Here is a 17,879-nt window from a genome sequence, read left to right as displayed (position 1 = left end):
TTATTGTGAACACTTGGCACTTGCTAGCTACCACCATTAGCAGGACACATGTACATAGATGGATTGCATTCCATCTTAAGAGCCTCTGTGATTGAAACTTACCTTGCTACATGCTTAATGCATGTTCCTGACATGCAGATATGTGTTGTAGAGTTTTGCTGTGCACATAATAGTTGCTAACAGGTAACCAGAAATTCATTACAACAGAACAAAGTAAAGTTATAGTTTAATATGTATTCAACCAAAAGCATTTAAAAGTAGGTCTACCAAAAAAGTCACCATTTAAGAAAGGTCCCTATTTAACAACTGGAGCGATGTGAATAAACTTTCTTGCTCAAGGAAGCAACAACAGCAACTGAGCATCAACCCTGGCTGAAACCTTACAATTACCAAGCTTTGATTGTGCCACTAAAAGTCATGCATTTGATAGTGCCAGACTGTTAGCAGCTATAGAAGTTTTTTTGAGATTCGAAATGTCTATAGGCCATGCTTACATGCATGAATAGCAAAGTATATAAGTCCTTCCAAGCATAGGCGACACAAAGACACTAACAGCTGTTACTTCAAGCCACTAAATGGATATAACCACTAATGAAATAATGTGCTGTGGTGGATGCCCAGTATGGAAATTCATAGAGTAGATTACTAAGCTACACTTCACTGCCTGCTTTGAAGAGCAATGTGTTTCACATAATTATTACTGTGAAAAAATTGTGAACACTGGGCACTTTAAACACATAAAGCTGCAGCTACCACCATGCAGGATCAGGTAACACAGTTGAGTAGGACACATGTACATAGATGGATTGCATTCCATCTTATGAGCCTCTGAGATTAAAACAACTCTTACCTTGCTGACATGATAGAGTTTTGTTCACACATTACTGCTAAGAGGTGACCAGAAACTCATTTACAACAGAACAAAGAAATGTGGCAGGTATAATAGTTTATGTATTTAACCAATATGAAGGGTGATTAGTGCCATAATTATGCCATATATTTACATTATTGATCATGGTGTGGTGGGCTGCAGGGTAATGCTGATGTTGCTTATAATTACAACCTTGTTATTATTAATAGTGTGATGCTTCCATTGCATGTGATATACACAGTAGTTGTCATCATGATAAGTATGTATACTTAGATATAGACTATATGATACCATAATCATGCAGCATTGCCATTATGACATTTTGATATAGACATTTACCATAATGACATAGACATTTGCCATTGTGATATAGACTTTTCCATATGACATAGACCTTTGCCATTGTGATATTAGACTTTTCCATTTGACATAGACCTTTGCCATTGTGATATAGACTTTACCATTATGACATAGACCTTTGCCATTGTGATATAGACTTTTACCATTATGACATAGACCTTTGCCCTTGTGATATAGACTTTTACCATTATGACATAACCCTTTGCCATTGTGATATAGACTTTTACCATTATGACATAGACCTTTGCCATTGTGATATAGACTTTTTTTCATTATGACATAGACCTTTGCCATTGTGATATAGACTTTTACCATTATGACATAGATCTTTGCCATTATGATAATACTCTTTTCATTATGACATAGACCTTTGCCATTGTGATATAGACTTTTCCATTATGACATAGACCTTTGCCATTGTGATATAGACTTTTACCATTATGACATAGACCTTTGCCATTGTGATATAGACTTTTCCATTATGACATAGACCTTTGCCATTGTGATATAGACTTTTACCATTATGACATAGACCTTTGCCCTTGTGATATAGACTTTTCCATAATGACATAGACCTTTGCCATTGTGATATAGACTTTTTTCATTATGATATAGACTTTTTCATTATGACTTAGATCTTTGCCATTATGATATAGACTTTTTCATTATGACATAGATCTTTGCCATTATGATATAGACTTTTTCATTATGACACAGACTTTTTCCATAATGATATAGACTTGTAATAATGTGATATAGTTAGCTACAGTGGTAGATCTTGGGAGAGGTACTCCAGCAACCAATTATTTATACACACTTGAAATACTATCTAATAGAGCAGTCAAGTGTATATTCTTCTATCACAATTAAGACTATTTAACCAAAATCTACCTAAATTATCTATGCCATAGCAAGAGCAGATCAGATCTAGGGTTTTATAAATGGGTGCTCACAATGGCAACTAAAATAGAGAGGAAGGAGTGGTAGCTGGTTAATGCTCCTGGGTAGTACAGTAAGTATGCAAAGCAAAAACTCCTGATGCTTGTAACCATGACAACCATAAGCTCTATGTATACATTAGCCTATGTATACATTCTTTTTAATTAGGTATGTGTTCCCACATTATACTCAGTGATCTTGGCCCTAGCTTCCTTGCTCCTCCTCAAGTTGCTTGCCTTTGCTATCATCAGATACTTCACGCTTGTACTGTTCTGGACACCATAGATAATAGGTGTCTATTTTCTATGTATGTTATACCCAGCCATACTTCCTCCCCAGAATCATATGGGACACTAAAGGCAAACTCCCCAGTACTAGAGTAAAGAAACTTATCTAATCTCCACTATGTTTCTGCCTCCTAAGAAGTATTTCTATAAGGAATCTGATCAGCCTATAGAATTATTTTGAACTGTACATGTCATTGTTCCAGGGGTGCCGTAGTTTTGCCTAAGACCACAAGGGATCTGATGACATGTAAATACAAGATCTTAGTGACTACTATGACGAGGCATTTATTGGTTACCAATTAGACTCATGAACACCTCTTATGTCAGTTGTATACTTTTGTGTAACTAGAATTCACTTTATTCCTTATGCTATTACATTGTTCCTTATTGCCATCTCTATTACTGGTGACAGTCTACCAAAACATCTTTATTGTGTTCTAAGTAATGCTCCATATCAATTAAGATTGCTTCACAAGATATACAATATTGTTAAGACTTTTCTTTACAGACAAACACATTTCTAGACCGAATTAAGTAGGTGGTCCTATATATTTTATAAATGGTGAAAAGAGCAGTACTCAACTATACTGATGTGAATGGCTGACCCAAAGTCATGGCAGTACAGTGGAGCTTGTCTTGATGTCTGTCCAACTATATACCAACCTGTCCGACCACCTTAGTAAGTCACCAACCTACATGATGCAGCTACTGTACAACACCTTTGTTGAAGGAAAATCTGATGAGTCCACACTACATCAGGCTTCAGCAAATCATGTTTTCATAGTTCTGACATTCGTTTATAAAAGTGTGTAAGCCTGAGCCTATTATTAGGTATTCCAGTATCCGAGATTTTTTAATAAAAAAATTCTCCGTATATTCCCCAATAGAACCCTGGCACAAAACAACAACTCGCGTTTAACTTGGGATTGCTCCGTAGTCCAAGCTCCAATGGGGATGAAAATCACTATGGGATTTGTCCACACGCTGATCATCATGAAAATCTTAGTTTTGTCGTGCGCGTTTCATATAAGTACGTTTTGTGTTGTTTTGTAATCTATTCAAGCCTTGTAATGTATGTAGAATACTTTAAAACTTAAAAAAACGTAGTGTCGGGTGGAAGGTAGTGACTGTTGCTTACTTTAAAGTACGTAGTTACTTTGCTCGGGTTAGCGATTTTCAGCTCCAGAGCAATTTTCTGATGGCTGTGTCATCAGCCTCAAAAATACAAACCACTTCAAAGTCAGCATAACAATGCTGTAATTGAAACCACAACTCCACCTTAGGTATTGTTGCATCTTTGTGGCACCTCCACTTTAGTTGTTTACCTTTATAAGTTGTTAACTTGATGTTTTTACTTACTTGAGATAGCCTCTTGCCTATGGGTATGCACCATTGTATTGAGAAGTGTGCAGTAGGTGAAACATATTTGCTCATTACACAGCATACAAAGATCGCTGAGATCCGATAACATCTGAAGTTACTCTCATTATATATACAAACTTGCAGCTAGAAGCAACTGCAGTTTCAAGACAGTCCAGATTGCTAGATGGCTTCCTGATTCAATTGTGTCTTTTTTCCCTTTAAAATGTATGGGGAGCCCCGGAGAAAAAATGTACCTTTTTTCAGTTTTAAAACACTGTGCATGCCAAAGTAGTTAATTCCAACCCAACAAACTATATATTTCTGAGATCGGCAATCAATACTCTATCTGTTGAGCATATAAAAAGTCCATTTTTCCAAAATTTAAAAATTGGGCTGGAATGCCTACTATTATGCTCAAAATTTTACCTAATATTCTTTCCAGAATTTCCCAAAAAATTCTCCTATTATTCTTTTTGTTATTCTTGTATCCAGCCTATTATTCCATAATTATTCTCATTCAATATATCTGTGTCTAGTCGCTTAGTTTTCAAGATGCTGCTATAAGTAGTTTTGTCCGAATTATTAATAGCCATATATGAAGCATTCCACCTTACACATCATTTTTCTATCCATAATAGTTACAGCAGACTTAGAATAGCTATTTACAGTAATAGTTCAAGTGTATTTAATTATTTGTGTATTATATAATATGCTTTAACTATTGTATAGCTACTAAGTTAGGTAGATAATAATGCTCAAATACTTGAAGAAGATACACTGGTATAAGATGTACAAGTTTCAGAATTGCAGATAATCATGCAGTTAAATCCCTGATGCTGGCTGCAGATTTTTAGCATGAAACGAGCTGACTGCTCTATTAGAGTATTTGAGCGTTCAATTAGAATATATCGATCTTTTAAAGGCTTTTCAGCTCCTTTCAGCCAACACTCCTGTCAACTTTATATCATTTGTAGTAGCTTAACTCTTTCTTCTAGGTAATCAAGAAGAGACACGCCCCCTAATTCCACCGATTATTCCCGTGGTCGTTCGATTATTCTGAAATTATGCCTGTAACCATCCTATTATTCCGGAATTATTCTCACGAAATTGGTGACCTATTATTCTCAAGATTATGCCGGCATAATAGGCGCAGGCCTAAAAGTGTGTGATCTAACAGATATATACAAGACATAACCCTACTACTTGTCTAGCCATGATGCTTTTATAACAAATTTGTGCATGGCACCATAGCACCATCCATGCAATTATTGCATATATATGACAACTGTAGGTTATGCATGTATGTATGTAAATCATTTCCATTTTGGAAATTCAGATTCATTAATATTGCTATAATATATATTAGCATTAAAGTAACCTAATAGTGCATGCATACCTTACATGCAGTAGTTAAAAAAGAACTCTTGACTTCACAGTTGCAAACTAATTTAAGTCATACAAAACTTCTGTGTGTGGTGTAGTGTGTATATATATGTAATCCATCCTCCTGACAGTAACCTGAATGGAAGATGCATGAGCAGTAATGGTGACAATACCACTAGCAGCAGCGACAGCATTGGCAGTCCAACTTTCTAAGTAAGATGTGTACAAGTAGTGTGTGTATGTATGTGTTTGTGTGAGTAGCTATAAGTATCATATCACTACCAGAGAAGTATGCCATGAAACATCTATGGTTTTTTCATGAAATGTTAAATCTCCCCTATGAAATGTACCATGAAAGTCAATTCATGGTATACAATGGGTTGTTTCATGGGCCATGAAATGCGTTTCCAGATCAGATTATCATGGTACTTTTATGGCATTGCAGAGATTTCATGGGTGCAGTACCCATGAAATGTTAAAATTCATGGGATAAACCATAGGTATTTTCATGGGTATTTCATGGTTATTTTCATGGCAATTTCATGTACTGTATCTGGTAGTGTATGTGCATACTTATATGTGTGTCCCAGTGCTGGTTCACTGGGTAGGTGTGACTGCTAATTTTTATAGTAATCAAAGGCTTTGCTTTGATGTTTGATTGTGTGTGTGTGTGTGTGTGTGTGTGCGTGTGTGCGTGTGTGTGTGTGTGTGTGTGTGTGTGTGTGTGTGTGTGTGTGTGTGTGTGTGTGTGTGTGTGTGTGTGTGTGTGTGTGTGTGTGTGTGTGTGAGAGAGAGAGAGAGAGAGAGAGAGAGAGAAGCAGCATGATCTGAGTGCTAAATTTTGTAATCAAAAGGTTTTACGTTTGATGTTTTGTGATTGCTTGTTGTTTCCTTGAACAAGACATTTTATACTCACATATCACATTGCTCTGTTCTACCCAGCTGTTATAATGGGGAGTTGGTGTTAACTAGGAAAGGAAAAGCAGCCCACCTAGCTGTGCTGTCAAAGGCTAGCTAGACCTGGTGGTAATTGGTGTCCATGTCTCAATGCCCTCACACATTACAGGTGAGGTTCAAGTGGGACTTTGGAAGCTATTGTTGTGTAAAAAGAATACTTCAGATATAAAACTGACAATTATTTATGAGATTAAGTATGGAAGTGACTTTTAGTCAAATGGTGAATCGCAGAGAAAAAATAAATAAAATATCTATCATTAATGACATTAGGCATTTTAGTCAAATGGTTTGCAAGTGCTTTTAATAAAAGTCTGGTCACCCAAACTCATCCGCTGGGTTGGAGCATACACAACAATATAAGTGCAGTATAGCTATTAGGGATCAAGGAGGTTTACAAAAAACACTTGACCATGGTCAGAAACCAGCAACACAATAATTTCATGGCATCTTGACTATCAGTTAGGTACCTGTAATAGTCCTGTATTAATAAGCCTAAACGTACCTTCAGCACAACCTAAACACTTCCTATAAGTTGCTACAATTTTTGGTACATTTTAACAGAAATTTTCTACTGATTAACTATCCGATGCTTCAGACAATTGTAATTAAATTACAGCTAAGGCTTTGGTCTGACTTTTTCTCTGCTGTGAGTATAGGCATCACTTCAGCTTGACAGGTGCCTTACTGCACTATGCATGGTGGGATTAATTACCTTTGTCTTCCTTGTCCCATTTAATTTTTGCTGACTGCACAAGGTGTCAATTTGTGATAGCTTGTGATGGTTTCCTACATTTGTAATGGGTATTTTTATAGTAGCTGCAGAGCTCCTTACACTATTCTTCATTTGTAATGCAGTTTAACAGGCTGACACATAGCTGAAATTGAAGCATAATGACCGCTTTACTCTTCAGTAGTAATTGATAGTTGGAGGGAGTGTGTGTGTTCAGTTGAAAACATACAGTCTGCATATGGTGCTATTGTTTATTTTGATATGGTATAAGTAGATGTACCAGTTATAATCACATTATTCAAAAGTAAGCAAACAAGTATGTGCAAAGAAAACGAGGTCGATCAGGGATCATAGAAATACAAAGAATTGAAACAAGGAGATCACCTAAGCACATGAAGATATACCTGTGGACATTTAATTCCAAATTCAGTTATGGATTACTTATATCCGTACTTTTAATTTTATGATCAAAATAATGAACATTAAACTATATAATAGTGTGTTGTTATCTTTGCATAGGCTTACAAGGGGTATTCATCATCATAAGGCATGCAACTGGAATCAAGACATTTGATTGTTAATATTCACTTTGATCACTTGATTTCAGCTAAAATCTGTGCTTGATATTTTAAGCAGAATGTCTTATAATGATCTGGAAATTATAAAGTTCCTTGATCACCTGTTATTGGCAGTACTTGGCTGCTTTATATGTAGCTTTAACTAGACCCTTGATCACTTAATTGCATTTTTATCCTAGGTTCAAGCACTGGCACAAAACCTGTAGAAGTGACTACCCTTTAATTATTTTGAACTCTGATCCAAGGGACATGCAACATCGCTGGGAAGGAAGAGATTGTATAATTAACTCTTGTGGTTTAATAGTTACATTGCAGTTGTTAATAGACAAATTCCATAATAAGGCTTTATAGCATACAGAAATAACCATTGCCCCTAGCAACCTGAATTTCCCAGTATTATTAGGTGATGATGCCTAAAGTAGCTTCTCCAAATTTTGAAAGGATAGCACATATATGTCATAAGATATGACATTTTGAAATTTGTGGTTTTCCCATACATATCTATGTGAGAGGGCTACAGTTGCCCCTTCTGGGCAATCACAAAAATGAGGTATTTCAACGTATGCAAATTCTAAAATTAAAAAGTACATATATCTCAACATTACATAATTTGTAGGTGTGAATGTCAACAATAATCTCTCCAAGTTTATATGGATAGTGTATATAGGTCATAAGATATGACATTACTTGAATCCCCTGATTTGTGTGATTACTGAGAAGGGGCAACTGTTGCCCCTCTCATTGACAATGTTTGGGAAAATTGCAACTTCAAAATGTAATATCTATGAGAATGATGAGATATTACATTTTGAAGTTGCAATTTTCCCAAACATTGTCAATGAGAGGGGCAACAGTTGCCCCTTCTCAGTAATCACACAAATCAGGGGATTCAAGTAATGTCATATCTTATGACCTATATACACTATCCATATAAACTTGGAGAGATTATTGTTGACATTCACACCTACAAATTATGTAATGTTGAGATATATGTACTTTTTAATTTTAGAATTTGCATACGTTGAAATACCTCATTTTTGTGATTGCCATGACTTATTTATGCTATCTTTTTAAAACTTGGAGAAGTGATTTAAGACATTGACACCTATAAATAATGTAAAATTTAGGTTGCTAGGGGCAACGGTCGAATTTTCATTGTTTTGAAATTTGTCTATTGCATTAGCCACTGATGAGTACATAATGCATGGTGTATTACCTTTTATCACTGACCATCTTTACACAAGTACATCTCAGATGGTTGCTTGTAAGTTGCTTCATATTTGTGACCATCTCAACAAAGATGATCCACCTATGTAATTCACACTTTTTTTTGGTCTCAGCATTGTATACAGTGTCCAAAATAGGTTATCAAAGTTTCAGCCATTGCTTGGGCAGTGGGAAGGAGACTGTAGCCCTTGTCAAACAGATTATGGAGGAGTGGGAAGGAGACTGTAGCCCTTGTCAAACAGATTATGGAGGGAATATCTGTCATCAAACATGGGCAATAGTTGTCCTGATTTATTACAGCTAATGGCTGAGTGTACAAATCCTTAGCTATGCCTACAATTCCACCAGATTCTACTTGCAATTATTGCTATTCAAAGAGGAATTCCAAGTTATCAGCTTGCACTGATTACGTCCCTACCCTTTGTTCACACCACCTGACTATAAATGTATCAAGATCAATATACCCCAATAGAGGAGTCATCCTAATACGACAGTCACACTTGTGTTAGTGGTCACTACTGATCAAAGATTTCTTAGAAGGAGGGATCCTCCTATGTACATCTCCATCTACTTGATACTAACAAGAGTCCATAATAAAGAAGAGTCCTCTCTATTACAGATTCTTGATACTAATATAAAGGAGATCAATATACCCTAATAAAGTAGTTCCCTAAAACACCTAAAATCCTACTAAAAAGGTGCCTCCTCCACAAGACCTATTGAGGTAGGTAGATTTGGAATTATAGTGCTAGATACAATAGACATAGAAAAAATTTATTTGTACAGCAACTGCCCTGAAAACTGAATTTGTAGCCATAACTTTCATTTGCATATATAGGCCTATAATGCTCACTATGAATTGACAAGTCAACCAAGTTATATACAGTTTTAGACCTGCATTTATACTTGTGCAAACAAAGTATTAAGGAATTTTAAATGAAGAAATGATGATTTTGATTACACCTACTGCATTGTACATGATCCTTTAAGCTATTTATCTGCATGCTTTAGTTGCAAACTAGACTGCAATTTGCTGAGACAGTCACATATGCACATATGTTGACAATTCGTATGTTTCTCAACAGTTTTTACAACCAACTGTCTGACTTTAAAGATGAAGAACTGATTATGGACTAACAACTAACATTATTGATAGTCATAAGAGATGCCTACGTGTAATTTAACTACTTAAAATGTATACAGAGAATATTTATAGTTAAAGTAATAGTAGAATGAGTTACATGTATATTGCAATTCACACATTACAGTACGTGTATGTTCCTGAGTGATCATTCCATGCTTATAGGGTAGTGTTCTGGGGTAATGCTAAATTGTGTTGTTATCAGCACATCCTTTAACTATATGTAACCATTGTGGCCTGTAAGAATGGCAAAAACTACACCCCTATCACATAGCAGGTCTTATCAATAGAACTGATATCTTGATTCTGAATCTTGTATAATGAAGCCAATTAAATGTAGAATATGGCCTGAAAATTTTAAACATATGTACTACTATGTGGCTGCTTGGTGCAGCTCCAACTTAATCTCATATATAAAACTATTCTCCTTTACTCTTCCACTGTGTAACGATAGTACTGATACATGGTACTAGAATACTACAGTCATGCATGAGATCAAGAAGAAATGGCCTCAACATTGTCAACAATGAGGTGGCTTTATTATTGTGTACACCTTAGCTATGTTATAGGGACTTCTGCAGTACACGACAATAAAGTCATGCATGTAAGGATGTGCAAAATAAATGTATGCCTACAAGGCTACGTAGCTATCCTTTAGTGCTAGGTAAAGCTTTTAGGTTGACATATCTTAAGTCCTTTTCAAAAATGAGTACATAAATGCAATCCTGCCTGTAACTATTGCATAGTAGCATTATGTACACTCATAACCTAAAAATCAATGTTATGTTAATGATAGAAGTTAAGATACTTATGTTATAATATTATTATATAATGCAAGATCACAGCAAATCAGAGTTCAGAAGTATGAGTATGATATATACTTAGGATAACAAATTTATGGTGTTACACAGCAAATTTCTTTATTAATTGTATTTTATAGTTATTTATATAATCTTCATTTAGTGAACTCTTCCTACTAGACTGCGACATGATCAATACAGGTAATATCGGGAGTTAATATATTCATAGGGGAGAGTGACTACATGGTGGTATAATTATATGGTCTGTACAAAAGCACTGCTGCAAGTTCTGATCATATCAAGAGTAAAATACTCTTGAACATATGTACACCACTATCCTGCTTCCAAAGAACTGTTGATGAGGTCAGCCTTCCTTCTAAGAGAAGCCTGTGGTGTTATTTGCAATTGCAGTGAAGCCTTTACTCAGTAATATTATATGCAAATCAATAATAACTTAACAAGAGTAAATAATAAAAGTGAGACAATGAAGTTAAACACTCTCTTTATTGTTTACTCTTGATAGTATTATAGTATAAATCATCAAGAGTTAATAATAGTGAAGAGAGAAGGTATAACACTGTATAGGCCTTATAAAATGATCCTGAGAGAGTGACTCACTCCCATACTGTAGTTAGACACTCTGATGGTGGTGAGAGTGTGTAACACTGCATCCTGAGAAATTCAAAGAAATCCTTTCTGCTAATTTGTAGTATTCTCTATAGGTGAAGATTGTTTTAATTATCTAACACTGTATAGGCCTGAATAACTGAAATGATCTTCAGAGGTGTAAAATGTTTACAAGTAAATGTGATGATTGTACACTGAGAGAACAGTACTCTCCCTCTACTATTATTAGCTAACTCTTGATATCATAAATCATGTATTACTTCAAATTCATGCATGTGAAGATTAAAATAAAAAGGTCAGTCTCAATCTGCATGTACATGACACTGAAAGTTTGAAACTAACTTATCACTGTGTATGGATATAGCTAGCCACACCAATAGCTACACTGCAAATTTTACACCACAGCCAGTCGTGCTCAGGCAGCCTTTTACAAAGTATTTCCCATGTATCAGGCAGGATCAGATAGCTCAATATGCTTATACTAATTCAGTCAAATTGTTACCAAATTGCATGTATCTTAGAAGTCTAAGTTTGCAAAAAATGTTGTGGGAGTGAGGGTTCAGGCCCCCTTGAGATAGAGCATACATGCATGCTCGGGACCTTGTGCTTTGCATAATGCATATACTAGCAGATGTATCAACCAGTTACCACCTCTTCTCCCTACTTTAAATGCACTTGTTAGCACCCCTCTGTAAAATTCTAGATCTGCTATTAGGTATAATTAAAATAGATGTTGGTTAAAATAGTCTTAATTGTGATAGAAGAATATACATCTGACTGCTCTATTAGATAGTATTATCAAGTATGTAAATAATTGGTTGCTGGAGTACCTCCCCCAAGATCTACCACTGTAGCTAACTATATCACATTATTACAAGTCTATATCATAATGGCAAAGGTCTATGTCATAATGAAAAAGTCTATATCACAATGGCAAAGGTCTATGTCATAATGGTAAAAGTCTATATCACAATGGCAAAGGGTTATGTCATAATGGTAAAAGTCTATATCACAAGGGCAAAGGTCTATGTCATAATGGTAAAAGTCTATATCACAATGGCAAAGGTCTATGTCATAATGGAAAAGTCTATATCACAATGGCAAAGGGTTATGTCATAATGGTAAAAGTCTATATCACAAGGGCAAAGGTCTATGTCATAATGGTAAAAGTCTATATCACAATGGCAAAGGTCTATGTCATAATGGTAAAAGTCTATATCACAATGGCAAAGGTCTATGTCATTATGGAAAAGTCTATATCACAATGGCAAATGTCTATGTCATTATGGTAAATGTCTATATCACAATGTCATAATGGCAATGCTGCATGATTATGGTATCATATAGTCTATATCTAAGTATACATACTTATCATGATGACAACTACTGTGTATATCACATGCAATGGAAGCATCACACTATTAATAATAACAAGGTTGTAATTATAAGCAACATCAGCATTACCCTACAGCCCACCACACCATGATCAATAATGTAAATATATGGCATAATTATGGCACTAATCACCCTTCATAAACCAAAAGGTCTACCAAAACATTTGAATATAGTTATGTGTAATTCTTTAACTCTATGAATATGACCAATTAGCTGCCACCACCCTTCTCACTCATGCAGTTTCTTAGCAAATATCTAATTTTAGGAGAACTTCACTCCTCATGCAAGTCCTTGCACATTACCAACTACTAGCTACATGTGAATGATGATCACATCTAGTTGGTCTCATAATGTCATTAAGGCATACAGGTCTTCAAATCTCTATAGTAAATCTGTGAACTAAAAAGTTTTAATGTGATACTACGTAGCTATAGACCACCATATGAGAGTGCTGTAATCCAAACATTTTGCTTTCTTACTACATCATATATAATTCTTGCATGGGTAGAAGCCATTTAACTGTAAACCAACATTTCAATTAAGTAACCATCTAAGTGCCATAAGTGTTTTTTCCTGCAGTAAAAGTCTACCAATAACCTCTTGTACCAAGAGTCCATACTATAAGACCTCTTTATTATGAACTATTGATAGTACACATAGACAATCAAAAATCTGTGATTTATTGTTATACATTATATACACTTGTCAGAAAGTGCCCAGTGGCAGTGACACAAAGACTACATTTGACAACCATCCACCATAGGATTGTGGGAGAGACTATAATCACAGTTGGCCGTGGTGCCTCAACAGAGACTAGGGAGGTCACAACATTACAGTATACTAGGCTGTGTTTACTTAATCCATAACAGACCTTGTGACAGACCAAAGAGTTGAGATTATTTACTGGATGTTTGGAGTTGCCATATTGTATATTGCCAATGTAGACTTGCGTGCATCATGTATCAGGTTGTAAACAACATGATGCAGCTAATGCACACAGAAACTAGTTATATGTAAAATGATGTGATATCGTCATAGCTAAGTTGATTGCTTGCTTCAGTTATAAAATTAATGTAAAGCAACATTACAATAATATGTCACCCGAGCGATAACCGTGGAATGCTAGGATGGCATTAACTTAGCCACTGCACTGCAGCTATGTTACACATAATCACCCACATAACAGTAAAGGAATATATATATATATATATCTAATCCAAAACAGCCAAGCTGTAAAAAAGTGTGCGGCCCTCAGAAAGGCTATGGTGAAAAAAGATGTGAAATCCAAGGTGGCGGCCAAGAAATGGCTGTGATGGTAGGTTAATGGTAAAAATTTTAATAACGACAATTCAGGTGAATTTTTGTGCCGCTTCACAAAATTTACCTGAATTGTCATTATTAAAATTTTTACCATTAACCTACCATCACAGCCATTTCTTGGCCGCCACCTTGGATTTCACATCTTTTTTCACCATAGCCTTTCTGAGGGCCGCACACTTTTTTACAGCTTGGCTGTTTTGGATTAGATTTCATTTCTTTTTGTATTTGTATACCCCAAAGCTGGCCTATGGCCAGCTTTGGGACTTTTTTAACCTATGTTTTTTTTTCTTTACTACAGGAAGAAGAAAAGATGAAGTAGATGTACTTTAAATATTTTATCAGGAAATGTACAAATTATATATATGTGACCGGATTTGCGAAAAGGGGTCTTCCACACACATCCAATTTGCGAACTTTGGCAGTTCATAATGTCAGATAGGAAAATAGTATTGCCTTGAAATTTGGACAGTGATGAGTAACAACATAGGTTAATACATGAACAAAGTTTCAGGTTAGTATCTTCTTTGAGCATAAAGGTATGGTCATTCAAGTTCATAGAATTGGATGTGTGTGGAAGACCCTTTTTCGTAAATCCGGTCACATATAATACATATGTGACCGGATTTGCGAAAAGGGGCCTTCCACATATCCAATTTGCCAACTTTGACAATTGATAACTTCAGATTGGAAAGAGCTATTGCCTTGAAATTTGGGCAGTGGTGATTTCTTTGCAGCTGAACTCTCTACATGATGGTTTCTTTGTAGCTGAACTCTCTACAAGGTAATTTCTTCTAGCTGATCTCTCTACAGGGAGATTTGTTTGTAGCTGAACTATCTACAAGGTAACTTCTTCTAGCTGATCTCTCTACAGGGTGATTTGTTCGTAGCTAAATTCTGTACAGGTGATTTGTTTGCAGCTGAGCTCTTTACAGAATGGTTTCTTTGTAGCTGAACTCTCTGCAAAGTAACTTCTTCTAACTGATCTTTCTACAGGGTGATTTGTTTGTAGCTGAACTATCTACAAGGTAATTTCTTCTAGCTGATCTCTCTACAGGGTGATTTGTTTGTAGCTGAATTCTGTACAGGTGATTTGTTTGCAGCTGAGCTCTTTACAAAATGGTTTCTTTGTAGCTGAACTCTCTTCAAAGTAACTTCTTCTAACTGATCTTTCTACAGGGTGATTTGTTTGTAGCTGAACTATCTACAAGGTAATTTCTTCTAGCTGATCTCTCTACAGGGTGATTTGTTTGTAGCTGAATTCTGTACAGGTGATTTGTTTGCAGCTGAGCTCTTTACAGAATGGTTTCTTTGTAGCTGAACTCTCTGCAAAGTAACTTCTTCTAACTGATCTTTCTACAGGGTGATTTGTTTGTAGCTGAACTATCTACAAGGTAATTTCTTCTAGCTGATCTCTCTACAGGGTGATTTGTTTGTAGCTGAATTCTGTACAGGTGATTTGTTTGCAGCTGAGCTCTTTACAAAATGGTTTCTTTGTAGCTGAACTCTCTACAAAGTAACTTCTTCTAACTGATCTTTCTACAGGGTGATTTGTTTGTAGCTGAACTATCTACAAGGTAATTTCTTCTAGCTGATCTCTCTACAGGGTGATTTGTTTGTAGCTGAATTCTGTACAGGTGATTTGTTTGCAGCTGAGCTCTTTACAAAATGGTTTCTTTGTAGCTGAACTCTCTACAAAGTAACTTCTTCTAACTGATCTTTCTACAGGGTGATTTGTTTGTAGCTGAACTATCTACAAGGTAATTTCTTCTAGCTGATCTCTCTACAGGGTGATTTGTTTGTAGCTGAATTCTGTACAGGTGATTTGTTTGCAGCTGAGCTCTTTACAGAATGGTTTCTTTGTAGCTGAACTCTCTACAAGATAACTTTTCTAGCTGATGTCTCTACAAGGTGACTAGTTTGTAGCTGAACTCTCTACATGGTGGTTTCTTTGTAACTGAACTTTCTACAAGGTGACTTCTTCTAACTGATCTCCCTACAGGGAGATTTGTTTGAAGCTGAACTTTCTAAATGATGGTTTCTTTGTAGCTGAACTCTCTACAAGTTAACTTCTTCTAGCTGATCTCTCTACAGGGTGAATTGTTTGTAGCTGAATTCTGTACAGATGATTTGTTTGCAGTTGAGCTCTTTAAAGAATGGTTTCTTTGTAGCTGAACTCTCTAAAAGGTAACTTCTTCTAACTGATCTTTCTACAGGGCAATTTGTTTGTGGCTGAATTTTCTACAGGGTGATTTCTTTGCTGCTGAACTCTTTACTTGGTGGTTTCTTTGTAGCTGAACTATGTACAAGGTAATTTCTTCTAGCTGACCTCTCTACAGGGTTATTTGTTTGTAACTGAATTCTGTACAAGTGATTTGTTTGCAGCTGAGCTCTAAACAGAATGGTTTCTTTGTAGCTGAACTCTCTACAAGGTAACTTTTCTAGCTGATGTCTCTACAAGGTGACTAGTTTGTAGCTGAACTCTCTACATGGTGGTTTCTTTGTAACTGAACTTTCTACAAGGTGACTTCTTCTAGCTGATCTTTCTACAGGGTGATTTGTTTGTAGCTGAACTCTCTACAAGGTAACTTCTTCTAGCTGATCTCTCTACAGGGAGATTTGTTTGTAGCTGAACTCTCTACAGGTGATTTGTTTGAAGCTGAACTCTCTAAATGATGGTTTCTTTGTAGCTGAACTATCTACAAGATAACTTCTTCTAGCTGATCTCTCTACATGGTGATTTGTTTGTAGCTGAATTCTGTATAGGTGATTTGTTTGCAGCTGAGCTCTTTAAATAATGGTTTCTTTGTAGCTGAACTCTCTCAAGGTAACTTCTTCTAGCTGATGTCTTTACAGGGCCACTAGTTTGTAGCTGAATTCTCTACATGGTGGTTTCTTTGTAACTTAACTCTCTACAAGGTAACTTTTTCTAGCTCATCTTTCTACAGGGTGATTTATTTGTATCTGAATTCTGTACAGGTGATTTGTTTGCAGCTGAGCTCTTTAAAGAATGGTTTCTTTGTAGCTGAACTCTCTACAAGGTAACTTCTTCTAGCTGATGTCTCTACAAGGTCACTAGTTTATATATATATATATGTATATATTTGTTAATGTACAAACTCAATCATGAGTATATTCGTACATATGTAGTTAGCTACTTATTTACAAATTTATATAATTGTTAAACAAATCAAGAGATGGAGCTTGGATAATATGATAATCTAGTTGGTTCCATAATTGTAGCTGAGCTCTCTACATGGTGGTTTCTTTGTAACTGAACTCTCTACAAGGTGACCTCTTCTAGCTGATCTCTCTACAGGGAGATTTGTTTGTAGCTGAACTCTCTACATGATGGTTTCTTTGTAGCTGAACTCTCTACAAGGTAACTTCTTCTAGCTAATCTCTCTACAGGGAGATTTGTTTGTAGCTGAACTCTCTGCAAGGTAACTTCTTCTATTGATCTCTCCACAGGGCGATTTGTTTGTAGCTGAACTCTCTACATGGTGGTTTCTTTGTAGCTGAACTCTACAAGGTGATTTTTTTTCTAGCTGAACTATTTCTTTCCATAGTTGCATGAACTCCCTACAAGGTAACTTCTTCTAGCTGATCTCTCTACAGGGTGACTTGTGTGTAGCTGATCTCTATACAGGTTTCTTATTTCTAGCTGATCTCTTGAATTCTCTTCAGGGTGACTGCTCTATTAGGATGACTGCTCTATTAGAGTATCTCAATCTCGCACTTGCTGCACCAAGTTGGATTTCGTGTTATAACTCCGTTGCTTTAAGTCTGATTCTTCTACACCATTGATGAGCCTTTCTAAGATGAATACTCCATCTGTATAACGATTTTCGAAGCATTACCCCAAGCGGTTTATCTGGTAGGCGTGGCAAGCAGTCGTTTTTTAT

At 35.9% G+C, this 17,879-nt stretch overlaps 1 long non-coding RNA gene across 1 annotated transcript; it reads left to right on the top strand.

Annotated features, from left to right (window-relative positions):
- Positions 1-5,332: 5,332 nt before the first annotated feature.
- LOC136258797 (uncharacterized) lies at positions 5,333-8,040 on the top strand. Its single transcript, XR_010703007.1, has 3 exons — positions 5,333-5,415; positions 6,145-6,268; positions 7,226-8,040. It is a non-coding gene; the product is annotated as an uncharacterized lncRNA (long non-coding RNA).
- Positions 8,041-17,879: the final 9,839 nt, after the last annotated feature.

The sequence above is a fragment of the Dysidea avara genome, chromosome 6, assembly GCF_963678975.1.
Source record: "Dysidea avara chromosome 6, odDysAvar1.4, whole genome shotgun sequence".
NCBI classification, from domain to species: Eukaryota; Metazoa; Porifera; class Demospongiae; order Dictyoceratida; family Dysideidae; genus Dysidea; species Dysidea avara.
Note: the sequence above shows the minus strand (reverse complement) of the source record. Positions and strands in the feature narration are given on the sequence as shown.